Below are 10875 nucleotides of genomic sequence, written 5' to 3'. Positions count from 1 at the left end.
CCACTCACTCTCTTTTCTCTTTTTTTTTTCCTCTTTCATTTCGTTTATCTCCATATCTTCTTCTATAACGTAACTTCATTTTCTTCCCAAAATCTCATTTCCAAGTTTACTTTTTTCTTGTTTTTGATGGTGCTTCTAAGGTTTCAAGATATGCTCTTTGCATTCTTACTTCTTTAAGGTTGGTGTTCTTTCCTTTTATTTTCTTGATGCATGTCTTTTTTTTGTTCCTGGTATTCTATGTGAGTTTTGTTTTTTTTTTTTTTTCAAGTTTGCTTTGGAGATGCTAGTCAGATAGGTCATAGGAAATGTTGATAGAATAGTTGCTAACCTTTTGCAGCTCTGGAAATATTGATGTTTTTCCTAAAATGCAATTTTCTTGAAACAAAATTTTGGGTTGTTGAAATCAAATTTTGGATAATGCACTATGTTGAATTTGTTGTTATTGTGCATGCCTTTTAAGGGCTCCTTGCCCATTAGTGGTGGTGTTATCGTCTCTAATGACTTCATTATTAATCATTACACAAATTTGACTATTCATAACCCCCTCTGCTATCACCAAGAGTGCAAAGGTTGCTTATTGTCAATTATTGAAGACATTCCAACTTGTATGTGATATGATCGACTTCTTTCTCGTTTTACATGTGTTTAGTTGTTTCTCTTTTGTAGGTATTTCGTTCTATGTCTCATTCCGTAGTTAAAATAATGCCTTGGATTAGGTAGATAGTACTGTGCTAGGCATTGTTTCTTTCTCTTTTTTTTTTTTTTGGGTCGGTGAATTGGACAATCCCTAATCTTAAGTATACAATACACATCTACACACTCCTCATATACTTACCAATTTTTTTTTCTCAGTTGTAGCAACCTTTGAAATGGAGAGAGGACGGAATGCAGTGTGAATATAGCTTATTAGGGGCGTTGTTTCTATAATGGATAGAGACCCTTTAGAACAGTTCACACTTGCACACCCAATCTGTAAAAATTAGGAAGATGAAAAAAATTGTCTCAGTTGCTTGATGAATGCTAAGAACCAATTTAAAAAACCACAAATTAAAAACTTCCAATTTCGAATAGCCCATGTGAATAACATAATCAGGACGAATCTATTAGATTTTTTCGGATCCTTTATGAAATTGGGTGTTTATTTGGACCATGACTTTTATTTTTGGGTCAAATCTATTAGGTTATTTTGGATCCTTTATAAATTGGGAGTTTATTTGGAATAATTTTTATTTTTGGGTTATAATAAGAACAACTTCCAATACTCAGACTTTTCTCATGTAATTGTCAAATGTTGAATTTCTCTTTCCTAAGATTGTATTTTTAAATCCTACAATTGACAACTTTTTTTTCATTTATTATAAAAAAAATTATTTTTATTTTTGAAAATTTTAAAATTTGAATTTGCAAAAAATTAGAGCATACAAAAAAATCACTTATTCTTTAAATTAGTTTTTAAAACATTTTTTAAATTAAATTTGTCTTTTTTAAAAATTTTAATTTAGTTATTTTAACTTTTTCACCACTTTTTTTGTTAAGTGCGTCAAAGAGTAATGCCATAACACACCTAATAATCCTAATTAATAACTAATATGGTAAATTTATAAAATTAAATCCACTTAATGTGCTACCTTAATAAATTTTGACGGTCGACAAAACAAATGATTGAAAATAAATTTTTAGGTCGAATTTGATTAAAAATTTTGAAAAAACGAGTAATTTTGTAGGGATAAATTTGACCAATGATTTTTTAAAGACATTTAGCCATTTGCCCAATTAATTAATGATTATTAATTATGTATGATTATTAATTGTCAGATAAATCAACCGGCTAATAATTTAGCCACTTTGCCGTGTGTGGATTTCAACTTGACAACACCTTCGATGCAGCCCATGCTAAAAATAAATAAATAAAATAGAAAACTTGAAACCAAGATGGACTTTGGCAAGGACCAGAACCAATGCCAATTGAACCAGCCTTCCACTTCCGAATCCTGTTTCATTTCAAATGTCTATATATTTTATTAGAAAAAAACTCGGTTCAAGGTTGTGTTTCATAGTCAAATATGATCATCTAGCGCTCTAAAACTGGTTGAATAATAGAGCTTCACGAGCAAATAAGTTCTGGCATAAAGCAACTATTAATGAATATATACTTAAAAATGAAGCATTATTCTGAAAAACGTTAACCAGATTAATAAAAAAGCAAATCTACAAAATGTACAAGACTGTATATTATTTGTGTTGATGAATGTAGAGTCCAGATGTAGCTCAAATAATAACGAGTTATATTACTGGGCAACGATGGACACCTTTCAAGAGAAGCATAAAAGACGAAATGGAAAACCCATCTCATCAGATTCACTTCTCTCTATATGATTTTCCAGATATGTAACGGTCCATACCAGAACTGGAAATCATGGTAGAACCTGACTATATCTGGATAGAGTAAAATTATTCAGAATGGCAACTGCAATATACATTGAGTTGGATCCACTGGAATATGAAGACATGAATTCCATTAATGAAAACTGTTTAGATGGTAAATTCCAATAATGCTTATTATTTTGCTGATTTTTTCTGTTCATAATAATTTTTATTATTATGTTGCCATATTTTTTATTATTTCACTATGAATTATTTGATTATTCTATTATAAAAAGTTTACCTAATCGATTATTTTATTAGAAAAAATGAATGAAACACGTATAATTATACACAAATCCTATTGGTTTATTTTCTTTATCAAACTATGATATTTTGAATGAAAATGCTAATTCATTCAAGCATCAGCCACCCCATGATATTTAATTATTTATAGAAATTTTAGAAGACCAACAACATTTACCAACGGATGAATGACATCAAACTCTCCACATTCTATTAGTAAACACGCATTCACACATGAACTATTGTAATTTATACCCACATTATTTACACACATTGATTGACAGAGCATTCATATATGAATATTAGATAATCTATACCCCTTATATAAGTGTTAACTAAATATTCATTATCATACCCAATAAGTTATAACTCAAATAGAATAGTCTCCCCATATTCAATTAAGAGATTGGGAGTTCAAGTCTCTTATCTTTGATTAAAAAAAAACTAAATATTCATTATGCCTATAAAAAAAAACTACATATTGATCATATAAGAGAACTTCAATATTTATTATATATAAGTATTTACAATTATAATTGAATGTGTAATAGGATCATAAAGTGAATTCTAAACATAATTTTAATCAAATCCACTAACCACCTAGATCTGAATCATAATTTGAATAAATATTTACCTTTATGGCCAAATTCACGCCAAAAATAATGCTTTATTCGGCTCATAAATACCAACGGACAAATCCAACCGAAAACCAATCTAATTAAGATAATACTCAATTAATTCCTAAACTTACAGGCAAACTTTGATTTAATTTTTAAAATTTTAATTGTTTTTATTTAGCCTCCAAACTTTAGTCTCCAAATTTTACAAACATAACTCACATTCAATTATTTTTATTATGAAAGAGGCCTATAACCCAAACAAAACAAAATTAAGTATTCAATACTCTAACAAAAACAACTTGTCTTCTATCTGCATCTAACAAAAGAGCAAAAAAAAGGGGAGTAGCAGAGAAATAGTGAATCCCCAGCGTGAGGCTATGGGCATGCTTTGCAAGTGCGTCGACACTAAAATTAGCCTCCCTCCAGATATGAGTAATGCTAAAATTATTTGGAGTCGCTTGTAATTCCTTGATAGCTCGGGTAAGCGTGGTACAACTATGGAGGGTGTTTGAGTTATTCTGCAGTATTCTCACTGCACAGATAGAGTCCGTCTCTATCTTTATCTTGGTGAAACCCATTTCGATTGCAATTTTAAGACCTATATAGATTACTCAAAGTTCCGCAACTGTAAAAATTTAACTTTTAGTCTCTTTAATTTTTGTTTTTATGCGTAAAAACCTGTGAGTTCACAATAAATAATGTAAATCCCGAAAAATTTATACATAATTAATTAATAAATTAATTATTATTTTAAAAATTAAGAAATTAAATTTAATAATTTAAAATAGTAGAAATAATTAAAATACAAAATTTGATACTAATTTTAAAGATTTTAGATTAAAATTGGGCCAATAGACCAAATCGAACGAACTGGATCCAAGTGGGCCAAAGCCCACACACTTACACATGTATATAAGCTTCATTCAGCTCCCTCTCCCCTTTCATTAAGTGAAATACGCTGCATATTGAGGGGAGGAACCAAAAACCTAAATCCTCTTCCACTTCAATCTTCCATCGATTATAACTTCTAATCTAGAACTCCGATTGACGAGCTGTTTGTGACCACACATTTGTCTCGAAGTCCTCTTTATTTCTATTTGAACAAAGTGGTAAGAAACTTTATAAATTACACCCAATTTCTTTCTCCCTTTTTGAAATCACATTTTAGTATGAATCTTGAGTGATTTTGATGATTTTAGGGGTTTAGGTACAATCTAACACTAGATAATTATTGAGTTTTGCCCTAATCATCAATGGGTAAGGTAAGAAAACTCTAAACTCTTGTAGTTTGTCCAATTTGGTGTGCCCTAGTACTAATTTGAGTAAATTGTATGAACTAGCTTGAGTTTATGTTGAATTGGAGTTGAATTAGTAAATTGGAGCTCTTGGGACAAACTTTTGGTGGCTGGAATCATTGGATTTAATTTGGAGTCTTTAAAGCTTGAAGTTTGGCGTTTTGAGCTTAGGAAAGAATCGGGTAAGGTATGATTCTGGTTTCTCGTAGTTAATGTTTAATGTCACGTGAAAACTTAAGTTAGAAGACTTTAAGATAGGATGAACGGAATGAATTTGTTGATTAAATTGAGTATGTGGTATATGAATTGTGAATGAAGGATGAAGGATTTGTATGTGTTTTGGGTATGATTGTGATGGATTTGGATCCTCTAAATTTTAAATTTCACTTTAGAGGGTAAAGTGTGATCTTTCATCATTTATTTCATAGGTGGGACCAAGAAAAAATATGAGAAACCATTCAATGATGAGAGATTACACTTTACCCTCTAAAGTGAAAATTCAAAATTTAGAAGATCCAAATTCGATTGTGATGAGTATAAAATGATGATGATTGTTGGTGTTGTTTGATTTTGAGTGGTAGATTTTGGAGTGCAATGTGTGGAATGAATTGGTTGAGAAGTGTTGTTCATATTGAATGGTGTAGTAAAAATAAAATTATGTATGTGTATGTATGTAGTGAGTATGATGTTAAATTTGATGGTGAAATGGTTGGAGATAAGGTATTTATTGTATATATGTATGTATGTATGTGATGAAAATAATGTTAAATTAGTGGTGGAGCTTTTGTATTTTGAGTGATTAAGTGATTAATAAGTTGCGGTTTAGTGTTTGGAAGTCATGGGCATAATTGAGATGGTTTTAGCTAAGATATGGTTGGTTTTTAATTTGAAAAGTTTGTAAAAACTTGAGGTTTTGAGTTTTGTAAAGACATGATTTTTAACCAACTTCCGCAGTCCATACCTTGAATCTCAGACTTTGGATTGAATGAATTTTTTATCAAAATAAAGATAATTTCAAGAGCTTTAAACAGTTTAAAGTTTGTGGAAATTGGAGTTTTGTAGACGATGTTATGGACGTCGGAAGTTAGGTACAAAAAATTAAATTTTTCTTAAGTTGCAGAAAACTAAGATTCCTGGTGTGCGTGTGTACGCACACTAGTGTGTGCACGCATGGACCAGACAGTGAGTTTTAGCTCATGCATATACATGAGGGATATGCGTACGCACACCCTGAGGATTTTATGAGTTGTGCATACGCACACTTTGATGTGTGCACACGAGCTGGGAAGTTCTTCTGGTGCGTGCGTACGCACAGCAATGATGCGTATGCACAAGCCCTATTTTTCACACAAAATTTTGTTTTTCCCTGTTTGACCTTTTCAGCAAGCCTGTAAACCTCTGATGTAACACCCTCACTACCAGAATGTCACGCTTCCGGCTGCGGCACTCTAATAACAAGAAGTATTACGACTACTTTATATACTTAATATTAAAATAGGAGCCCTTGACTCGACACCGTATCGCTGAATTCCTTGAAACCGGAAATAAATACTTTATCTTAAAAAAAAACAAACAGGCATAGATCCATATACAAGACTTCGTACATAATAGCTTATAATGTAATATACATATAAAACATACAACTCCTATCCCTCTTACAAAATTGTAATAACAAAGACGAGGGAAGAAAGATTATCTAATTAATATAATATCATATAAACCAAAACGCAGCATAACTCTTCATAATGCTCCTTCATCCGATTCCTGAAAAAGTAAAGCTGTAGGGGGTGAGAACCTAACCACACGGTCTCACCACGGAGTTTCAGAATTGTCATAAGAAGATATTTAATAAAAAAACTGTTCTCAAGCTCAGTGATTATCATTGCCTTATGAATCTTTTAAAAACCAATAGCTAATCATTCAAAACATTTTCAAAGAAACAATATTTAATCTTTCAGAAATCTAAAACCTTTCTTTTCTTATAAGAAAATCTTAATTAGAAACCAACCACGCAATCAATCAACACAATCACCAATCCAGCACCAAGGCTCATTCTCAAAAGTAACACACCAGGACAAACACAGGCAAAACAGATAAGGAAAGCACAGATTTAGGTAGCAGTTACAGCAAATAGTTCAGGTAGCAGTTAAGAACCATTTAACAATTAGGCAAACCAAAATAAATTCAAACCCAAGCAAAGCATACAAATGCATATGATGCATGCCTGTTCTATGGCTAATGAGCTCATCTGTTGGTTATACAGCCAACCCGACAAGTCCGGTTTGCTAAACCATTGGACTGTCCCCCGACACGCATCCCCATGAGTCTATGCATAGCTTTTTCTCATATATATATCAAATCGCTCAATGGGGGTACCATTCCCGGGAATTTATAAGTGCCCGGTTACCCTTACGTCGTAGGGTCAACAGAGTATCGAGTCTCAACCTGGAGCAAGTGGTGGCAAGCCACTGCGTCTACCCAGGGAAAACTCGTGTCTCACATAATTCAAATTCATAAGCCATATGAATAATTCATTCAACATTCATCAATATCTAAATCATTCTCAATATCATCATCATTCGTCAATCCATATCTCATTTTCAAACTCATTCAAAAATCATATTTCAAAGTCAATTCTCATCATCTTTCTTTCCATTCCGTTCATCAATAATCCCAATTCAAAATATAATTCTTTATTTTCTAAATAAATCAATCTTAAAACATATAATGCTTAAAACCAAATCTTTCCAAATAATTAATTCAAACGAAACTTCTAATTTTATAAAATTTTGGCAGCATCTCCTCTAAAATTCAGACTCTACCACCCTTTTTGGGTCCCGTCTAAACCTTCCTCAAACTCTTTCTCAACCATTTTCAAATCGCAATCATTTTCCAAAACTCAATCAGTTCTAACATCAAGTTATTTTCAAATCCAAACATTTCCAATAATAAATCTTTTTCAAAATTAAACCAGATCAAATATTAAATCGTTTATAAAATCAAACTAATTCAAAATTAAACCGCTTCCAAAATTAATTCATTTTCATATCTCAAATCATTTCCAAAGCCGATTCATTTACATTATCAAAAATAACTTCAAAACCAAGAAAACCCACATTTTATAATAATCAACTAAATAACTTTTAAAACTAATTTCTTTTCAACAATCACACACCACTCAAGCAATCAAGCAATCTGTCATTCAGTCCAGCAAACAACCACATTTATAAGACAATCATAATCACAGACATATGTTTCTCACATTAATATCTATTTATAACAATTCTGTAAGATAGAATAAATTTTAAGAAAATCCCTACCTCGACAAGCCGAAACCCGAAAACCAAACGCGTCAATTGAACTCTTTTCTCTCAGCCCGAAATCCGCGGTAGTCGCAACTACAGCAACTCTAATCACGGCACGTAAGAACCGAAACTTAAACCTAAAGCATTAATGTTGCAAGGACTTTAGAAACATATAACAGAGTAGCAACAGAGAAAATTCAAAACAGAAAACAACTTACCGAACTTACGAATAGCTGAGAAAACTGAACGGCGGTGACTCCGTTGGTGACGCGGCAGCTCGATGTCGCATGCACGACTACTAAACTCAGCATGCGAAAACCACAACTCGGCCCTACGTTACCATCATCACAGTTACTACAACAGGCTATAATGGAAAACTGATTTCAAAGGTTTCAGAGACGATAACGCTTACCAAGGGAAAAAGGGACTTCAGTGACAGTTTTCGGCTGTGATGTGGCGTGGTGCGGCGCGGCGGATGATGGCGGATCTGCGGCGGTGAAAGGCAGTAGAGGCACGGCCGCGCGAACAGAAACCCCCTCCGTCAATCTCTCTCTCTCCTCGAGCTTCTCTCTCTTCGAATCTTGCCGGCGGCAGCGATGCTAGCTCGGCGACGACAACAGCACACGGCGGCGCAGTTTCGCGCAGCGGGTCACGTTCCTCCTCGCGGCACCGGCCCGCGTCCTCCTCCCTCAGCGTCGCACAGTCTTTTTCTCCTCTGAGCTCCTTCCTCCATGACGGCAATGGCGGTGACAGCACAGGCTCCTCACGCGTGACAGTTCGGCGTCAGCTCCACGGGACGACGGTGACACAGTTGGGCAGCGGCAACAGCGCAGTCTCCTTCCCTCTCTTCCCGTTCAGCTCTCTCTCGGGTCTCACTCTCTCTTCCCCTTTTCCCCGAACAGTTTCTCCCTTTCCCTCTTCCCTTTCTTTTCTTTTCTGTTCCTGAAGTGGGTATGTGAATGGCGGTGGTAAGGAGGGCAAAAGTGAGGGTTAGGATAAAAATTAGGGTTTTGTTTGGTTAGAATTAGGGTTGGATTTGGAGATTTTTGATAAAATTAGAATTTGGTAATTTTAATAAATCATATATACTAGAAGAAAATATTATTTGTTTACCAATTACTCTTTCATTAAGTAGCTTTTACAACAATTATTTTTCTTCCTATGAGGTGTCGTCGCAAGAAGGCAACTATCGTAGACACAAACCACCCTACACTCTCCAACTTCCGTGCTCATCATTCAGAGCAATATATGATATGTTATCCGATCCATGGAGCATTTATAGACCATGGTGTTATCATGTATGTATAAATAAAAAAAATCGTATTTAAACTTAAGTCATGTATGGTATATTGTAGTGTAAAATTACTTTCAATTTGTGTTGTACAATGATATTATGGTCTAATTTAAGCTTTTACTTTAGAACTGTGTTATGATTTTATCTCATTATTTTCTCTTAGATATCAAATTGACGTATTTTTATTTATTATTATTGAACGGATGTGGTATGAAATTTACAAAAAAAAACATAATAACTCTCACACTTAATTTATTTTGTTGTAGTCTTCTATCTCTTCTATTTCTTTTTATTTTCTTCTTATTTATTTTATTTTTTTAAAATATCATATAATTTATTATAATTTATACCAAACCAATTAATTAATTATAATTCATTATATCAGTTAGTTTAATTCATTAATTTATAATATACATGATAAAATAGATCATTTATTACTTATACGTTTATTTTTTAATAATATATATTTTTTTGTTAATCGAGGAATTTCAATAGTTATCAACTATATTTAATGGAATGACTAAGAAGTGAGAACTATGAGAAGTTAAACCTAGGTTCGAAATGTTGAAACAAAGAAAAGAAAACACTGAATATATGATTAAAGAAAAATATATAATAATGAGAAATATATTAAAACTGAGTTTTCCCCCAACTAATAAAAGTGAGGTGTTAATTCCTCATAAATTATTCTTTTTTCCTCCAAAATGAAAGTATTATTCTCTCATCTAAATTTATTTTAGAAAAATATCTTTGTTATAATTATATTACAATTAGCATTTAACGAATAATGCATGATTATACTAATTTAGGAAAATATCTTTATTATAACTATATAAAATTATTATTTAATACATTATTAACTAATAAAAGTGATGTGTCAGTGAAGCTATGTTACTCTAAATTTTATATTTTACAAATATTTTATTTAAATATATTTTTTAAACATAAAAATGTATTATTTTTAATAATATCATATTTTTACTTTTTTTAATTATTCTAAATGAATATTTTATCGAATACTAATTAAAGTCATCCTTCCATTTGCTTTTACTAATTAATTATAATTTGCATCTTAAATTATGTTGAGTACATAATATTCTATTATGCTAAAAGTAAAAATAAGATAACAAATATAATTTTATCTCTTAATTTAGTATATTTATTTATATTTTATATTTTCTTATGATTAATTTTGTATGGTGTTAGTATATTGAATAAAAATAACTATTATAATAACAAAAAATTAAATTAAATTTCAATTAATAATTTTATGCTCTTTACTTTTTCTTTTAGTTTTATTTTGGATTTTAATTTATTACTAGTGATGAAATTTCATTGATACTGAAATAAAGTTACAAAAAGGTCCATAAGGTAGACTAAGTTACTCATTAAATGTGATACTCACGTTGCAACATCTAAATGAAATAACCTAAGATTTAAAATGCTTATCTTTTTCTTCCTCGCTGTCTATTATATTATCTATTCTATTACATAAAAATAGAATTTTTACATTTAATGATAGAGTCGACGTAGCATGTTTCTGAAAGTGTTTCCTAATTTATTTTTTTTAATTCATTAAATACAATTCATTATGATGAATTAATTATATCAACTAATTGATTTGATTAGATATTTAAGTATCACATAATTTAAAATTATGTATATCAATTAATTGATTTGATTTTTGTGATATA

General features: G+C 31.5%; 1 long non-coding RNA gene across 1 annotated transcript; it reads right to left on the bottom strand.

Annotated features, from left to right (window-relative positions):
- Window positions 6170-8291, bottom strand: LOC110265702. The gene is made up of 3 exons (XR_002351918.1): window positions 8106-8291; window positions 7903-8024; window positions 6170-6346 (listed from the first exon to the last, which is right to left on the bottom strand). It is a non-coding gene; the product is annotated as an uncharacterized LOC110265702 (long non-coding RNA).

This window comes from Arachis ipaensis, chromosome B08, assembly GCF_000816755.2.
Source record: "Arachis ipaensis cultivar K30076 chromosome B08, Araip1.1, whole genome shotgun sequence".
NCBI classification, from domain to species: domain Eukaryota; kingdom Viridiplantae; phylum Streptophyta; class Magnoliopsida; order Fabales; family Fabaceae; genus Arachis; species Arachis ipaensis.
The sequence above is the reverse complement of the archived record's forward strand: the minus strand, read 5'-3'. Positions and strand labels throughout refer to the sequence as shown.